General features: G+C 38.7%; 1 protein-coding gene across 1 annotated transcript in view; it reads right to left on the bottom strand.

Moving 5' to 3' along the window:
• Positions 1-13,606, bottom strand: part of LRRC1 (leucine rich repeat containing 1) — a 134,189-nt gene that overhangs the window by 102,728 nt on the left and 17,855 nt on the right. The window contains exons 2-4 of the mRNA XM_088137040.1: positions 12,450-12,555; positions 4,911-5,163; positions 177-230 (exon numbers count right to left, since the gene is read on the bottom strand). The gene's annotated coding sequence lies outside the window, so the exon portion shown is untranslated. The remainder of the gene's footprint in view (positions 1-176; positions 231-4,910; positions 5,164-12,449; positions 12,556-13,606) is intronic.

Genomic DNA, 13,606 nt, shown 5'->3' with positions numbered 1-13,606 from the left:
AGGCTTGGGTATGCAAAGCCAAACTAATTATTATTATGATTAGCATAATGATAGTGACTGAATGTCAGTTGGCACAGCAGTTAAGGTGTAGAACCAAAAATTAATGAGATCTGCTTTTGAGTCCACCTTCAGCTACAGAACCTCAGTAGGTGATCACAATCTCTCAGCCAACCTACCTAACAAAGTTGCTGTGAGGATAAAAGTAGACGAAGGGATTACATCTTGAGCTCCTGGAGGAATGAGAAGATATACATTTAATGAACAGGTGATTAAATAAAGAAATAATGAACTAGAAGAGATGTTGTACACATTAATTAGCTCTAGAGGAAAAGTATAATGAAAAATGTAAACATGCATTTGGCTTAGATTATGAATCACACTAGCTATAACCAAAGTGGTCAACAGCAAGGCCTGGATAGAGCTTTGATTTAAAACAGTAGGCTGCTTTAGTTCATATTAGTTTGATCACTCTTCCTAGTGTTCTATAGGTCATGTAGGTGGAGAATTATGAGCTATCTGGAAGGTACTTGGAGAGTCTAGAAGGTTGCTCTAAGATAAGAAGTATACCTCTGTAAATTACTTCCCTCTGCACTTCTAAAGCCTTATTTAGCTCTTCAGTAAACAAACTTGGACATTATAGAAAGTAAACCATCAAATCTTTCCCTCCCTACCAAAACAAGTCTAACAACTCCAGTTCCAAGACAAAATAACAATTAAATCAGTTTAAGTCTGTGGCATTAGTTATACTCTCATGGAGTTTCACAGCCTTCATTACTGGCTATGTTCACACATAAACCAGGCTCTGAGTTTGAGATTCAGTCTATTCTGGATAGGTTTGCCCTATAGTTTGGGAGTTCTCCTTGAACAACAATGATACTGAATGGCTGCAAAGAATATATGTATGCAGTTACATTTAGTGTACCACCTGTGACCATTCCTGAGCTGGACAGATCTAGCAAGTTACTCAAGACATAGTTACATCTTAACTGTGGTGAAGTTAGAGGTGTGTTGCTGGGAACATGAATGTTTCTTTACTTTTATCTGAAGTTTATCCTGTGTTGTTGGCTGAGAATCCAAATGACTTTGCAGCAAATATTAGTTTATGTAATGTAGCAAGATATATTGTTCTAAAAATTAACATATCAAAGACATGTTAATAAATATCAAAGATATTTGATAAATATTTGATATTTGATAAATATCAAAGATAGTTATGGCTGGTGTGGGTCTTCCGGGCTGTGTGGCCGTGTTCTTGAAGTTTTGTTTCCTAACGTTTCGCCAGCACCTGTGACCGGCATCTTCAGAGTGCAGGAGCACAGACAGGAGCAGTTCTCTCTGTGCCCAGCTGTGCTCCTGCACTCTGAAGATGCCAGTCACAGGTGCTGGCGAAATGTTAGGAAACAAAACTTCAAGAACACAGCCACACAGCCCGGAAGACCCACACCAGCCATCATATGCCGGCCGTGAAAGCCTTCGACAATACAAGGATAGTTATGTTTGGAAATTGGAAAATGAACTGAACTATTGCAAGTTATTCATAAATGGCAGAGAACAAGTATATCAATTTGTGTAACTCAGTCTATTTCTATATTTTTCAGAGACTCTGAACCATTAGATGGATTCTAACATATATCAGGGCCTTTTGCTTCCCTTTCAAATCCACCCTCTGCAATTTCAAATCTTTTCTCTGTAATTCTAATCTTTCCGGGTTTTTTCCCAAATGAATGTTTGGCATTTGTGTCAAAAGGACCAACACTTCTTAGAGTGTGCTCTTTTGTTTGAATTCAATATTTTAGTCTTTTTAGTTGAAGTTGCTTTCTCACATTTAGAATTATGTTTTCTTTTCTGAGCTTCATTACAATGGAAAGAATTAAATCTACGACTGAACTTAAAAGTATCAAGTATAAAGATTCTCCTGCGTATTTTTTATGTGCCAAAACTGGGAATATAATTGAAACACATTCTGACCAATGCACCATTATTAAATTGTATATTACTGAGTCACACGCAAACTCATTCAGCAGTATCCCTGTAAGAAATGGTCAAGTTTTATGGCAGTAATATTTTAAATGGAATCAAAATCTCCCAAAGCTCTATATAACTTCCATTATTACTTTCAAATAAGTAAGAACATTCTCTTCACAAAGCATACTACATGAATCTGTAATTTCCCACTGTATGCACAGTTAATGGAAAATCTTCAAATCATTACAACATGTCACCGTTTCTTTTTGGCATGGCAGACTCCAGTGCCCCATTACAAAGCACCTTCTTCCAACTTGATGTTCTCTAGATGGGTTCAAACTACAATTCCCAGAATTCATGGCCAACATTCTGGCTAGGAATGTTGTAGTCCTAACATCTCTGGAGGGCATCAGACTGAGAGAGGTTGCCAGAAAGCATGAGAAGCACTATATTCTCTCAACAGCATCACTGGCTGAATAAAATGATTTAAGTTACTCAACATTTCATTAAATTATAACACATCTCTCTTCAACACTGAGGAGTAAGAATTAAATGTTGCAAAAGGAGAAGGAAAATAATAATATATGATGCAGTGAGGTATCTGCCATGAACATTGAGTTATTTCATCCAGACACACAAGAGCTAATTCCCTACTTGTAGAAATGCTCATTCAAGAGAGAAAATGCAAAATAGAACATAGGCAGTACTTAAAGTCAAGTCACAAAGTTTACTAAATTGGATTTGTATTTGAACACTAGAAAACTTCAGATACATTTAAGTCACTTGCCTGGATATTAAAAAAAATATGCCTTAGTGAAAATGAAAGATTTTTTTTAAAAAAATCATCCAGCACATGAATAGAAGCACAACATTTTTGTGGACAGCAAGCTCAGCACCACACTGAAGCAAGACAACGGTGGGTTAGGACCTGCAGAATAATTGCACAAGGAATCCTCAAAGGAAAATATGCAGTGAGCAATTGAATTTGTTTTCAAATATTAACTTGTTGCTCCTTTGTTTGGAAGGACAAACATGCAGTAGACAATCAGGATCACTAACCCATTATTATTCCCCGAATGTAGTCTGGCACTGATAAATCTAATCATTCCAATGCTGTTATCCTGTAATAGCTGCCAACATTAGATGCAACATTAGCTTTTATCAGTTGTATTAAAAGCAATCCAAAATGTTAATGCTATTTTCCTGCTAATCTTGAGATATAAACTAGGTATTCTAGTACTGTCCCAATATGTTAGGCTGCAGTTCCTACCGTATCCAGTAAACACATTAAAGTACCTTGTGTAAAGGGCACACATACTTTCAACTAGTTTTATCTAAACAGGGGAAGTTCAATAAATGTACTATTGGATGAATCATAGGGATCAGAAGTTGAATTACTTAGATTTGACCTCATGTACAAAAATAGCAGGACAAAAAATGTACTTCCTGCAGAGGGCAGCAATGGCTGAACTAAAAATAGGTTATCTAGGGTTTATTGTAGCCGCAGGGTTATAAAATGAATATTAATTTTTGCATCTGTAACTATAAGAGGGAAATAGACATTAACTACATACCTGCATTTGTGGAAAAAAAATATTTAGGTATTTCCTAGAATACCCAAACGGCATGTTTTCTGAAATTGTGCACTCTTTTCCTTCTCCTATTTCTTAGTTTAATGTGTTATTTTACTTCACTGTTATTGGACTCATTATCTTGTATTTTTATATTTATTCTTTGCTATATCTCTTATATTTATATGTACTTCTTGTAGAGATAGATAAATAGATAGATTCACTTTGCAGATTTTATATTGCTCTTTTCTGGCATTATGGCTGTAATAAATGATTTGATTAGTCTAACACAAGAGAAGAGAAAACCTCAACATGCCATTTGCTTTTCATTAGCCCAAAAAAGATTCTCCAATTTAAATTCCATGCAAGATGTTGCAAGTAAAAAATACAAAAACAAAAACAAATTTTCACTGAAATTTTCACCTGTCTTTGTTTCACCTGTCATCTGCTTGAAACCACAAAGCAGAAGCCAACTAATCCAACGAATGCCTAAGGAAGGACTTATGGTCCTAAAATGAATATACTGTACGTAAACAATTGCTTATCCATGGCTGTGGATAGAAAAAAATGCCTTATAGCACGCAGAAAGATTGGAGAGGATGCTAGTGCTTTGATACTGATAAACCATAATAGTGCAAAATGTGTATCATTTTATATAATATTAACAGCAACTGGGGAAAAACAGCCTGCCAAATCAGTGTGACACTCTGCTTTGATTCCAAAAATGTGTACCCTTTCTAGAGAAAGCAGATTTTGTGCTGGAATTTTGGGGACCAAATTCCATATAAACACATACAGCTAAACCAGTGTAGTGGTATGACACACTGAAGCCGGTGTGGCAGAATGGGTTAAGTGTCAAGATTAGGACTGGAGAGACCCTCAGTGAGGAAGCTAATGGGGGGACTTGAGCCAGTCACTTTCCCAGGCCAACCTATCTCATAGGAAAGGCTGTTCTTACACATAATAAAAAAGGAAAAAAAATCCTACTCTCTTCCTCGAGAGGGCAGGGGAACCCTCTGGAGAGAGATTTTGAACTGAGAAGTGGCAATGCAAGAAGATGCTTACCTTCTGCCACTTCCCTGCTATTTATAAAACACCCTGTCATCAGAACTGAAGCACACAGAGCCCAAATAACAAGTAACAGTGCAAGCTTACTTAACAGCTAACCATGAGGATGTCTAGGAATATTTCCAAATCAGGGAATCATAATCTGAAAGCAGAAATGATCCACATTTTGCTAGCACAGAAGGCATTTTATCAGATTTTTTTTTCCTACAAATCAACCTATTGGATAGGGAATGAGCAAGCAGGGAGAAGCAAAGCCAAAAGTGTGCTTCAAAGAAGAAAAAAAAGTCTAGCATCTAAAATACTTACGTCATCATGAAAAATTTTCAGCAACTTTTCGTCCAGCTTCCTCTCCCCATACCTCCAGCCAAAGCAAAATTTCAAAATTTCACAAGAGGATGGTTTTGGTTGATTCCCCAGGTGGATTCCATGAGCTAGAAATAGCCAGCAGCCACAAACATATATTGTCAACTGCCAATCAGGAACTCTTCTCTTTCCTCTTCTCTCCAATGTGTGTGTTCTGAATGATACTGTTTCTTTTCATCAACATTTATATTTGGCACTGGATACAGAAAAGAATAAGAAAGACTCACCTATGCATATTTCTAATCGTGAAAGAAGCCGTTAAAACCTGTAAGATTGCCACCTGATTATGGTCAGCTAGATGCCATTTTATGCATTCTTTGCTCACATTTTAAAAGAAATTCTATAGGATATATTTCTGAGGAAAAATGTTTATGGCAGGAACATTTATTGGGATATACCATTATTTCTGTTTCAGAATTCTGATGTACCTCCCTCTTCTCCACCAGAAATACACTCTGTGATCTCTCTAATAATGGTTTATTCCTGGAAAATATGGCATTTATTTTGCCTCTTGGAGATTAATATGTTTACCAGCTTAATAGGATTTACTTCAAAGTAATATAGGAAACATAAAATTGCAATGGCAATTACTTTTTCTAGGATGAAAGAGGCAATACACAGGACACCAGTGGCTAAGACTGATGCATTCATGTAATTAAATCTGCAGCTTCACCAGTTGCAACCATTCAGCCTAAAAAAACCACCTTGTTTTTGAAGACATTAGAAGACAGGCTAGCGTAGCAGAGAATAAGCTGAGAACAGATTTCAGTGGGCATGGGAACAAAGGGAGAAGTTGCTCATGCCACAATCTCTGATTTTAGGACAGAAATATTGGGGTACTTTGGTTGCTATTTTATCTTGGAAATGGTAGGGGACATGGTCAAAACCAATATCAGCAACTGGCATCCTTGGGGAGGATCCACATTCTTTTAATTTCAGGGTGGGTGAGCAGGATCCCAAATGGCAACTGGTCACTTGTGACATTTCCCATCATGCCCATAACAAAGCTATCCCAAAAAGGATAGTTATACATGGCTGTCTGATGCTGTTGGAGCATTGCCACCAGCTACAATTATGAAAGGACCTACCAAAGAACTTCATCTGGGCCCGCATATGTTTTGTCATTTTGTGCTTAAAGCAAGGCAACCATGTTTTCTTGTACATCTCACCAACCTACTCAAAAGGCTACAGAGAAACAACTCATAGAGTCTGAGATTGCCTCCAAACATGAGAATGCACAAGTCTTACTTAAAAAAGACAGAATGTCTCTGTGTGTCTGTTTTCCTCCCCCTCCCCCTCCTTCATATACACACAAGAAACATACAGTTTATCTTCTTTTAAAATAAAAATTTCAATAAAAATAGATTTATTCCCATATGTGATTATGTGGTTGCCATGCCAGCTCAGTCTGCTGATCACATGCTTGCTACAGCTGGGCAACTCTATGGCTCCTGATCTCTTTTTTGGGGTTCATCTTTAAACAAGGCTTGATCAACAGCCCTTCAAATACAGGACCTCTATAATAAAGGTCCTCTATAAGGTAAAATATAAGGTCACCCAATGTTGGTGAAGGTGAAGGTGAAGGTGAAGGTGAAGGTGGTGGTGGTGGTGGTGGTGGTGGTGGAGGAGGAGGAGGAGGAGGAGGAGGTCAAAGTCGATAACAGGCCTATTTCTCTATTGACCAGGCAGTTTGTAAAACACCATGGAAGCATTCCCTCTCTTGGAATAGCAATTTCCAAATAAAATATGGGGCAACCTTTCTTTCTGTTGTTTATAGCTTGCTTAACATTTCAATCAAATGTATTTTTGCATAGCTATTCTGAAACTTGCTAGTTATAAATGACAAAAAATATTCTGGGGATAGATTTATTTTTATAATATATCAAGAATATATTGAGGGTGCCAAGGCAAGCTAAGAACTTAAGCATTTGTATAGTGTCATAGACAAGCAGCTGTCTAGGACAGGTGCAATTGCTATCATTATTTTGAGGCCCCAATTGCTTTGAGTGATTGAAGAAAGAAAACTAAACTTCTAATTAGTCCCAATACCTAAGTATGATTTTATTTCAGTAATATTGTTGGTTATGTATATTATAACACTTTGGCCCTCACCACTGGTTTCCTTCTCAGAGCCATCTTCATCACTCACAAAGGAAATGGAATTGCAAGTATTCCCTGAATACACATAGAAGGCAGACAAAGTTATTAGATTACAATATCTGTATTCTGCCTCTTATCAAGATACTGATTAAAACGGGGTGAAGAATAAAAGCTCATAGTAAGCCCACCCAGCGTGATCAAGGGTGAATGATACCGGGGATTCTAGATCCATAACATATACAAGAGAAGGGATTCCCCACTCATCTCAATTATAATGGACGATTTATCAATTTAGATCCATATTTTTGTCAGTAATTTTGATGATGAGTGCATTGAGTAAATCTTTAATTCCAAGAAAATCTGGGCCTATTATGTCTTCCTCTATTTATTTCGACAGGCCAGGAAAATGCTTCACACTCTCATTAAGCTTGCTAGTAACTCATGTTTACTTGTTACTTGAGTTAGTAAGCACATGCCCACTCCTCAGCAAATAAAACAGGATTCCATATCCCTCCATTTATGGAAAATAACTCTTGCTCCCTCACTCTCTCTAGAAAGCATGGAGTAGCTGAGTCGGCAGTGAGATCAGTGCTATGTATGGGAATACCACTGGACAGCTCCATTTACTTTGTACTATAAATGGGCAGTACAAATGCCAACAGACTGCGCAAAAGGAAAAAAAAGCATAATAAATGAATTAAAAAAAAGAAATGATTGGCCTATGCAATCCACATATGGATATCACACGCACGAATGTATTTGGCTATACATGTGAATGCTGGAGAAAAGTCTCTAGGAACGCAGCATATATACCTACACATGGAATCCCCCGCATTTCTTCAGCCACTGGGTACTTTCCAAACTGTGAGAGCAGGTGATAGGTGCTCTTGCAAAATGTTGCCATGGTGAGCATGGCAATCGCAAAAGATCCATTTACCAGATGGAATACTAGTGATGGTGATTCCTTCCAACCAGTTAGAATGTTCCATATCACCCCCAGTCTATCTTAATTTTTTTTTCCTGTGAAGATGGGGATACTGTCAGAGCGAGCATTGTTCTGCAGCCATTCATCATTGTATTTTCTAAGAAAGTTTATGGTGTTCATTTGGGACTCAGAGGCATTCTTAAAGCAAAGATAATGTTGGAGGCTGGTGCGCTGCAACATGCCAGCCTTAAGCCTTAAGGAGGGGAGGGGAGGGGAGGGGAGGGGAGGGGAGAGTTCAGGTGGTGAAGAATGGAGCTTAGTGGGATTGCAGAGACATCCTGTTACCACAGGGACCTTATAATAAGCAGTCAACCAAATATGCCAGCAGCAATTTCCAACATTCTGTATGACTTCTACACCCTATAAAGATCAACAGAGGATTTCTATTTTAGGCAATAAGGTATTCATCCATTAATAGAATTGCCATTCAAATGTAATTTTTGTGAGCTGCTTATAGTTTGTAAACTCTGTTATTAGGAAATATGGTACTGATGGTGTTTGTCCATACACCTCAACTTTAACCCATTTTGGCTTCTATTTAAAAAAGATGGATCCAAAATAGAAAAGGTTTTTGTGCTAATAGAAGTCCCCTTCCTACATTTATCACATGAAGATCACCATACAGTCAAAGGGGCTCAGTGCCCATGAACTGAGTGGAAACATCTGAGAAGAGGAAGCTTATATATGTGTGTACTTTTGTGGACTCCTGTGGATAGGCTTTATGTGACATGTTTTCAACCAAATGCAAATAAATATTGATAACTCTTGAACTTTAAAGTGAAATGTTGTAAATGCTTTCTTGGCACTATGAAGCAGTAGGAATGGAATAGTATAGAAGCAAACACAGCAAGATCTGCGCTGCTCAAAATTCCATCCTGTGAAGCCACTTCACAAATAGAAGCAGATTCTAGTCTTCTGGCTTTTTCAATGCTTGTCTCTCTGCTACACGAATGGGGAAAAAAATCCACGACACTCCCACATTTCTTCCTAAGTCAAACCAGGAAACAAAGCTAAACACAAACTTGGCAAATTTAGCCTTCTGGCTTGTTTTATTTTATTACTAAAGACAAAGAGCTCATCCACACATCCTGCTGACCCAGGTATGAAGACAACTCACCTACCATTTCTGGAGGACAAGAGGGCATCTTTCACCTTCCCCTAGCCTGCGGGGAAAGCAACCCCCACCCATCTTTTCTTGCTCTGTGTCACACGCAGTGCTTTCTGACCTGTATCACAAGTGAAATTGTGAGGTCTCTCTGCTGTACTTCATTTTGTCACAGGCAACTGCCTCTGCCCCAGTTGGCTAATATGGGCTATGGTGGGTACGCCCCCTCCCCTCCCTCTCCTCACTAGTCACTCCCTCAGTGACATTTTCATTCTAGGGTGAGTGGCTGACTGCCCTCTTCCAAAGGAGTCTTCCTATGGAAAACCTGATTTCAGAGAGGACTGGTGAACTACTGGGCTTTCCCCTTCCGTACACACAAGGGAAACAGTGAAACAGTCCTTCCTTTTTAAAAAATCAATTCATTAGTAGACCAGTGAAGTGGCAGAATGGTAAATTGCTGTTTTGCTTTGTTTTTTAACCAGTCCATTGGTTGACCAGTGGGATGGTGGAATAAGTCAAAAAGAATTATCCTGGTTTCTCCTCCTGACTCCAATGAAAGCAAGCATAGTAAAACTGTCTACACACTTCTCTGACAGACCTTTGTCCAAACTGAGGGGTACTAATGGAGAAAGTCAGTAAATAGAAACTACATGTCCTCAAAGATCCCTCTGCGGAAGAACAGGCTGCTTGACAAAATTGCAGCTACCTGTGCTGCTTTCTGTCCTTCCCATTGGAGACTTTTCCCCCAGCGTCAGCACGGCAGAGCTGCCAATAAAGCAGCAACCTTGACACAGGGAGGGGAGGAGGTATGTGCTTTGGAGCTCCGCAGCCACCAGCAAACAGGGAAGTGCAGCAGCCAAAAGAAAGAAGGTGTCTTTTTCTTTAGGGGGAGTGGAAAGTCCAGAGAAAAAAAGCAGTACAGAGGCCCAGCAAGGCAAAGCAGAACATGGAAATGGGCAAGAGCTCTACATGCTGACCATTGAGAAGAACAAAGTAGAAGAAATCCCAGAGAGAGGAACTGAGACAGAACTGGCTTTGTAATAAGAAAACATTGTTATATAATAGTGGTAGTATACAGGGTAGCATAGAAGTAATAGTACTAGGATGGAAGCAATAGTAATAAAACAAAGAGACAATAGTAATAGTAATTGTAATAGTATAGAGAATAGTATGGAGGAAACATTGTGATTGTAATAGTTGCACACGTTTCAAACATCACTTTTATACCTTTGTTTGCAAAATAAAATGCCTCCCCATCCCTTATAGGGAGATATAAAAGAAACCACCTAGTCCAGGTTCCAGTGCTTTTGTGTCTCTCTTGCGTCTGGGTCAATCTAACTGAGTATGCTTTTAAAAAGAACCTGTGACACTGCCCAAAGAAAGGAACAAAATTGGCGCTTGCTTTCCTGGCATGGCTGAGGGGAAAAGAAGCAGGAAAATCAACATTCGAGCCCACATGCCACCATTGTTCCTAAAACTGAGGAATGGATTGAAATTTGGACAGCATTTCTTAAACTGGATTCAGCTTCAGACAGGTTCAGCAGAGGAGGCAAGCAGCTTACAGTTGTATAAATGAGCCCAACATTTTTATTTCTATCACATTCCATCTGAATATTACGGTTAATTGATTTTCAAGATAGCTTGTAAGACACTCTCCTTGAACACAAGAATGCTTTCTCATATGTTTTATTCCCAGAGAGCAAGGCATGGCCTCTTAAACACATAAATAGGAACTGATACCAAAAAAATAGTCATACAGCTTTTGGGAATCCTAAATATAGCCAAAATATTTTTTTCAGCTTTAAAACTTTTTGTGCAACATCCCCAGGGACTGTCACAAAAATAACATTTCCCAATTCCATAGTACCTATAGACTGACTCACATGAATTGTGTAGCTTAAGAGAAGTTCTTTCTATCTATCTATCTATCTATCTATCTATCTATCTATCTATCTATCTATCTATCTATCTATCGCTTTATAAGGCCACCAACTCAGACAGTGTAACTCTGGGCAGTGTACAACATAAACAGATGATGATGATGATGATGATGATGATGATGATGATGTCAGCTTTACTCAGAACAGCTTATATCCTGTGATGATACCTTTAGCACCATCAAATAACAACATCTGCCTATCCCAGGTCCTTGGGAAGGACTCAACGGGTGGATAAAAATGCCAAATCCAGTCTAAACATCTGGCTGACTGTGCAACCAATCATCATCATCATCATCTCCCCCATTCCCTTAGCTTTCCTCCAATTTGATGTCTCATAGCAAAGCATTAATACAATAGGGTAGTCTTACCCAGTTGGTACCCATCCCCAGATACACTAAACTATAACTGTCATCATCCCATTGATCATACATCTGAAAAACACCAGAATGGCTGTTGTAGTTGTATATATTACTGGGGGAGAAGGAGATTGGACCATTAATGTTTCTGTGCCATAGAACACTTTAAAAAATGCAAGCATTTACACACTTTTGCTTCTTGGAATGAAAAGGCTCTTAAGTCAGATACAGTATATGTTTTGTATTTTGAAATAACAAAAAAAGGGCATGTTACTACATTTGCCAACTGTGCAAAATGTTAACCCTTGTTCTTTAAAACATACACCATTTTCTAGACTAGTTTCCCTCCAAATATTTTTCGGGTCTTTTACTGGGTGTTCCTGGATTATGTGGGTACGTGAAGTATTGCTGCAAGATGAAAGCCTAGGGCAGTTCTTATATCATCTAGACATTATGGTTTTTAAATTATCCACAGGCACACTCTTGCCAGGATCTATTTAAACTCCCTCTCTATAGTAAATTCTTTCCTAACATCATGTTTACAGAAAATATGCAAGTCCCTGTTGTTTGTATTTTCCAAGCATGTAAGATATCTAGTTGTGATGCAGCTTGAGTCATCAGAGTCGAATTCCAGGTCCCAGAACCAAGGGGGTCCCCAAATAACCCTCCAGAGAAGAGCAGCAGTTGATTGGCTCAATAGCAAACAGGCCTAGCCATCCTGGGGCAAAAGCTGTTTGCTACAGAATGCACCTTCCATCCTTTTCCCTTTAAATACAGGGCAGCTGGCTAAGCAAGCAAACAGTTACAGAACTGCTGAAAATAGAAGGAAACAAATTTTTGAAACTAAATAAATTCTTGCAAACAAGATATTCTTATAGATATATTTATCTCTCTCTCTATTGGTAAAAAAAAGGTCTTATTCCTAAGCAAAGCGTATGGCTGGTTAAAGTATATCCCCTATAAAGCTATTAAACTCTGGTATATAAAATTACCTACTTGCATCACTGCAAAGAATTCACACTTGCTCAATCGTCTGGGGATTCCAGGTGCTCTTCTCCAAATGAACAAGACCACTGCAAGTTAATTCCTTGGAGAATGCCATCTGTAACAGAAGTGTAACAGTCACTGGGAAACAAAAGGCAAATAGCAGCATGTCTACCGAAAGCATAATATACACCCCCCAAACAAGGGACATTTTAAAAAAGGTTTATTAAGGATTGAAGAATAAAGGGATGGAATGCTGAATATCACAGAAATAGGAAACAGGACAATGGAACATTTAGTTTATGGGGAATGGCTGTCTGGCCTAGAATTCCAGAAGGGAAGACAGAATTACCATTTTTAACTGTCCTTTCCATTCTGTTAAGAGCAACCGAAAGCTTATTAGTGGGCTGTGTGACACTTTGAAGGTGAAGATGCTTTTGAGCACGTGAGGGTACAAACAGTCCTTGTCTGGAACTCCTTAAACCAAAGGTGTCTTCACTTGGATTGTGTGGCAGCTGCACAGGGCATGCACACCATCCCAGAAAAACATGTGGTGCTTTAAGGAGCTGTAAACAGATGCTAGGTTTCTGCCCCTGTGCATGCCAAAACACCTTTTTACTTTCAAACTGAAGTGCTGCATTGCCCTACTGATTACAGTTCTGAAGTGCTCTGTAAAACATTAAAGCCTCCTGGCTGTAAAATGGCAGAGTACCAGTAGGCAGGAGCAAAATAGATGAAATAGATGTAGCCCATCTTAATAATTGGTCTAAATATAAAGGGGTAAGAAAGATGTTATTACTTTCATAGAGCAATATATACACATAAAATCCATCATAATTCATAAGCACAATAGCAAAGGATCCAAGAGGCAAAAAGGGATTTAACTGGCTCAGCCATGTTGGACAACACTGGTCTAAATGTATAAGCCTTTGAGGAAGTATGGGGAGTGGGCTGGGGAAGGCTTAGGATCCTGTAGATTGAGGGCTTCTTAGGGCTATCTCCCGACAGACCTTGTAATATACAAAGCAAAAGATTAATTCTGGCAAAACTAGTCTCCAGGTGATTCCATCTTTTTGTAGTGAATAACCCATTTGGACTTCTCCTACTTATCTTCTATTTGAGCGGAGTTTATGACTGTTTAAATAGGGTTGTGGGCTTTCCCATGACAT

The sequence above is a fragment of the Python bivittatus genome, unplaced genomic scaffold (assembly GCF_059951505.1).
Source record: "Python bivittatus isolate LINGU-HERP-01145 unplaced genomic scaffold, Pbiv_v1 ctg000020_np1212, whole genome shotgun sequence".
Lineage (NCBI taxonomy): Eukaryota > Metazoa > Chordata > Lepidosauria > Squamata > Pythonidae > Python > Python bivittatus.
The sequence above is the reverse complement of the archived record's forward strand: the minus strand, read 5'-3'. Positions and strand labels throughout refer to the sequence as shown.